Source organism: Pinus tabuliformis, chromosome 4_2, assembly GCF_031772625.1.
Source record: "Pinus tabuliformis cultivar Carrire ecotype Pingquan chromosome 4_2, CPIR1, whole genome shotgun sequence".
Taxonomy (NCBI): Eukaryota; Viridiplantae; Streptophyta; class Pinopsida; order Pinales; family Pinaceae; genus Pinus; species Pinus tabuliformis.
Window position 1 is genome coordinate 603,370,461 of NC_142304.1, and position 6,000 is coordinate 603,376,460.

The 6,000-nt window shown below is 35.5% G+C and overlaps 1 pseudogene; it reads right to left on the reverse strand.

Moving 5' to 3' along the window:
- Positions 1–776: 776 nt before the first annotated feature.
- LOC149170731 (rhomboid-like protein 20 pseudogene) lies at positions 777–2,090 on the reverse strand (annotated as a pseudogene).
- Between the last annotated feature and the right edge of the window lie 3,910 nt (positions 2,091–6,000).

Consider the following 6,000-nt stretch of genomic DNA (forward strand, 5'->3'; position numbering starts at 1 on the left):
TTCACCAAAAATCCAACATACTTTTATTTCCCCCCAACTAGAAATATTGCATGTCCCCATGCAATGTACTCATTGATTGTGCAATACTTTTTCAAAATGTTTTTATTGGTTTGCAGGAAAATTGATTTAAAACATTTGAAAAGGCTTTTGTATCTTTTTGGGGAAGTAGTTGGTGTTATGAAGTTTGATGTAAATGAATAAGGGCAAATTTTATTTTATTTTTTTAATTTTTTTTATTATTATTTTTTTAATTTTATTATTATTTTTAATTTTATTATTTATTTATTTATTTTTTTAATTTTAATTTTAATTTTTTTTTTGTCATGTGATGTTCAATAAATTATAGAAAATCCATGTGAAATTTAACTAGGCAAAACAAAAATACGAGTAATTCCATCCACGAACAAAGGGAACGCTTATGTCTTCTCATCTAACCATTATAAAGACAAATACCATACTAAATTCATTAAAGGCACCAAGGACTGCAGAGCCTACTTTAGATTGGGCTAATCCTTTTCCTGCTAATGGCAAAAAGCGTTGTCCTCTGGGATCAAGAGACCAAGACATGATTTCCACTTGAATTTTACAAAGTTCCGAAGACCCCAATAATGGGCCACTTAAAAAAAAGGTAAAAAAACTCGGTTTCCTTAGGCCCAGGATACTGCCACATCCCAGTTACGAACTTCATGTTTTCACTTCACAATTCGTCCTTTTAGCTTACAGAATCTCTGTTTTTATTAATGAAATCGATGATGTCCTCCTTTGATCTATCTCCCTGGTAGTTTCCATCCTTGCCAGTTTCATAAATTTGGAACAGAATAAACAATGAATGAAATAAAGGTTTTCATAAACAAGATATCATTATCAAAACCCCAAAGATGTACAAATCAGTGATGAAAAAAAATGAAACCAAGAAATATGGAGCAACAGATCCACTGATACCAAGCACCATGCCGGTTTAGCATTAATGAGACTGTGTCTCAAGCAGTAAATTCGTTGCTGTGCTAATATCATTATCTGCCTGGGCTAGTGCTTCAATTGCGAGATTTCTATCAAAGCCCATTGCAACCAATGTGGAAACAGCTTTTTCAGATGGATCTATAGTTACATGAAGAAGTGGAGTTGCAGCAGCAAACTCATCCTCAAATTCCGTGTCATATGAAGTAACAGCCTCCCTGGTAACATTCTCTCTTGAAGAAGTGTTAGATAGCCCCATTAACAAAGTCGACAAGGAAAGGCGAGAAACAACAGAAGCTAATTGCTCAGGGAACTTAATTCTGCGAAGCTCAAAGACATTCAGTCGATAAGACAAGCCAGCGATGATGCCACAAAGACCTGGTATAAATGATCTTTTCCGTGATGAAATAAGTAGCTGAGGACCAGCAAGGTAGACAAATGATTTGTCAGAGAATTGGATCCCAAAAATACGAACCCATGTTGAAACTGGTATATCGAAATAGAAAGGTATAAATGAGGAAAATATCAAGCCATAGGGTCCAGGGGTTTGTCCAATAGAAATCGGATCTTTGAATACTACCAAAGAAATCAGTTCAAAAAAAGTTGTGAAAATGACTCCAAAAGTGAAGCTTCTGCACAATTCCCTGGTAAGAAAGACCACAGGTCGATGCCCCATCTACCCAATACATTCGTGACTGTTTCCATAGAATTTGTGTCAGATGAAGAAGGAACCGATGTTGTGACCACGTAAGGGTTTGCTTGAAAAGAGGGTTCCTGTTGGCGGGTAGGCATTGGAGGAGCAGATGCTGCAGATTCAGATTCGGCAAAGAAAAATGCAGCAAACAAGAGTGAATTATCAGAGTTCAAACCAATTACTCCCACCGCCTCAATGTGGATGCCAACATCTTCAGAACGCAACTTCTTAAAAACGTTAGTTTTGAAAAGCAGTTTTTGATCAAACCAGGACAAATCTAGACAAACGAAGACATGGGTTTTTTTTACAACAGAATAAATTACATAACCCAGAAATCGTTTGCTTAAATTCCTAACGGTCTAAGAGGGAATCATGGTTCTTCAAGACCCTGTTTAGATAACTGCGTGAAGAAAAAAACGGAGGGAAAGTCGACCACTTGCAGAAAAAGACAAGGTTCTCAGACTAAGCTTCAAAGGCCACCCCAAATGCGCATGGATTTATCCCAAAAATTAGAAACTTCAACTGGTGGCTCTCAATTGACTGTTTCGTTTTTCTCGCCATTGTTTTTTTCTTTTCTTTAATACATGACTTTTAATTAGTTTTGTTTTTATGAATTATTTTGTTTTTGTTTGTTTAAATTTTAAAAAAATGAGATTGTATCCTATCTTAGAAAAATTGTTAGTTCAAAATCATTTTTTTTTTTTTTTTTTTAAGTCTTAAAAAAAAAATGAAATTAACCCTATCTTTACAAAAACAAAAATGGTTAGTTTTTAAATTTATTTTTTTATTTTTATTTTTTTAATGAATGAAAATTGAGAAAGAAACTAAACATATATATATATATTTTTTTTTTTTAACAAATGGACATAATGATTTGCATATTGAAAGATGTTTGTGCTGAAGCATATTGCAAAACATGAATTTATTCTTGAAATTAGTCTATATCATCCTTATTTTCTGATCCTCGAGATCGTACAAAGACGCAGGAGGAGAGCATACTTATGAAAGCAAACGCTGAAACCTATTTTCTGATCCTCGAGATCGTACAAAGACGCAGGAGGAGAGCATACTTATTCTAGGTAAAAGCAGAACTGAAAATGAAAGCAAAAGCTAAATCTGAAAGCCTACCTACTCTATACTAATTAGAATTTACAAATTAGTTACGTGTAGTTAAACTTCCAATGAAGCCATTCACGTAGCAGTAGCAACAATAGATTCAATAGCAATTTGTCAAATGAAAAATGACAATATTCGAGAGTGGATGAGTCTAGTTGCTGTAACTGCAAATCAACTAAAAAATAAAAAGATGAATCTAATCTAGTACTTACCTGGAACCATTGTTCGATAAAGCTTTGATAAGCACAGTTTCTCTCACTCAGATCATGCTGTAACTCCTGTTCTTCTTCGATCTGTTGTTCTTCTTCCTCAATCGCCTGTTCGAATGATTGTTCGCCATCAGATACACAGGATTCTTCAGATGTTGAATCTTCATTTATTTCTTGGGGAGTAGTTGAACCTTTAATTCTTGTCAAGATCTCCTCTTCCAAGGAAGAAGAGATCCCGACTTCTGCTAGGATCTGAGTGAGTAGTTCCAAGCTGAAACTCATTGTTAAATCATGTTGAAAAAAAAAAACAAAAAATCAGCACACTAAAAATTGAATTAAAAACAAAAGGATCACAGAAATAATCTTGAATTCAATACTCAATTAAACCCTCTTACAAGGACTGCTCATTAATTGAGTAATTGAATGCTTCAATTATAACCATGAACCATGAATTCATCAAACACTCTTCATAGTTGCGAAAATCAAACACACTTGCAGAAATTAAAATTCACACTTGCATAAATGTAAACACACCCTACATGCCCTGATCCATAAGAGGTCGAGCCCATTACGGTATCTCGAATGCGATGCGTAGGCTGTTCCCCACGTCTTACCGCCTTAACACCTCGGAGTTAGGGACATGTCTAAACACACTTGCATGAAAAATCAAACTAAAATTCAATCCATCGTGCCTCCCCGGCAACGGCGCCAAAATGTTGGGTGAAACTATGTTCGTTTAATCCCGTTGTAGTACTTACCCAACTATTTAATTTGTCAATCCGAGGTCCGTAGACTTACGAGACACATGCACTATATATGCAGGACTGAAGTGGAACTAATCTAATCTAATCTAAATTACTGAAATCAAATTAATCTAAGAAAGCATTGAAACATTAACTATGAAAGCAGGAAGTTGCATAAAAGAAAAGCAATACAACATGTGAAGAAGTGAATGGCAAACAACAGATGTGAGCTCACAACAATAAAACTATGTTAAATTATATTACAATAACTAAATTACAAATCATGAAAGCATAACAATAATATGAATCAAAGTTAATCTCCATTCTCTATTATTCATTATTCCAATGAAGAGAGAGCACTCTCTTATATACATGAGGAAGATAACCTTTCCATAATTACATATCCAATATTCTCTCAAGCACTCTCAACTAGTTTCCCATTATTACAAGATATCATCGCACAAATCTCTCAAACATGATCCCATAAATCTCTCACATATCTTGGATAGATATGCCAACCAAATCCTCCATGCTTTTCTCCTAATTATCTCCTTTAGGAATTGGATAAGATATGTCTCTATGATTTTCTCCTTAGGATAAGATATGCCTCCATGATTTTCTCCTTAGGATAAGATATGCCTCCATGATTTTCTCCTTAGAAAAAGGCTTGCATAATTATCTCCTTGATATGGTGGAGGAGATATTAATTCTTCACATATTTCCTACACATCACAAAACTCACATATTCTTGAGATATAGATAAAAATATGTACATTTTCTAATAATTAATCATAAATTCACTTATAATACAAAAACGAATAAAATGGAAAATAAGAAGGTGAAACCCAAATGTATGTATGAAAGTGATATGATAACAGGTTAATGGGATGATGAAATGTAAGGAATAGTGAAGAAAAAGGTGGATGAAAATATGACATTTCTCAGTCCCAACAAGGGTAGTCAAAGATTCAAATGGGAATGTCAAGGGTCACCCACCCTTTTTTATATATAGAACCTCATAACTCATAGTAGAGGCTTTTGGGAGCCGAGCTTTTGGCTAGGCATTTTTTAGACAAGGCCTTGAGAGTATTGTGACGAGCCTTGGCTTCTCCACAACTTAGAGCGAGTACATCTCTTAGGAGGAGTAGGCGGTGTTGACTGTAATGTTCCACTATTGGGGCTAGTGGTTGTCAATGGTGTGTGTATGGATGGAACTTTCACTTAATAATATAACTGAGCCAAAACATTTTCATACATATGTTGTTATTGTAGTTCGACTATTCTTCTTACTTTAGCAATGTATGCCATTTTACTCATTTGTGTATGAATTATTTTGTATGTGATTATATGAATCTTGTTGAAGACGTGTTGCGTTAACTCGTCACTTTGGATTGTGGACTATTCCGCTTTCAACTTGTGATTTCATTCCGCTTGTGTGTTCCTTTCAGGCTGCGTACTATTACAAGCTTATAAGGGACATACTTCCTTTTTCCCTTTGTGTGTTAAAACCCCCATGCATCTCACTTGAATCGCTGCAAGGTCACACACTTTCTTCCGACAATGTTATCATACTTACTTCTATGCGATACCATAGTTAAGGCACTAATTTACTAACCACTGTTAGGACTCCTACTCCAAACAATCTGAGGTCTAGTTGGGACTTCTTACCGGGGAGATCTAATTACATGTTGGTGGGTCTAGCACCTTCGAAATTTATGGCGCTAGAGGGAGGGCCAGATGACAAGCTGAGCCCTCAAATTATTTTTCAATCTCTGCACATCATTCATGACTTACATTACAATCTCAACTTCGACGTGTTTTTCTCATGCACATAATTTTGAAGCACTGAAGGATGTCATTGATGACTTGTCACAAATCAAGTATAACGGAGGCAGAGCAGCCTTGTTGAGACATGGATTTGCCTTCTTAGGCTTCTATGAAAGGAACGAAGTCCCCTCGGATGACATTGCCTGTGGACTATTTGCTTACACGTTCGATGGGCATGTTGAGCAATGGTGTTGCACATTGCCCGCAACCTCTATTCACTCGTACAATCACATGATCAGAGAATTAATCTGTGCTTTCTATCGTTATGACCATGAAGCACTCAATAAGAAAAAAAAATCTAGAATTACGGAAAGCACCTGATGAATCTATTGCGCAATTTTGGGACCACTTATGTAATCTCGCTTTTCAAATCCCTAAAGATTAAATTGATTGGAAATTTCACAAGGAAGATTTTAGTATCTTCTGTACGTATCTGAAAATCCACATGAAGAAT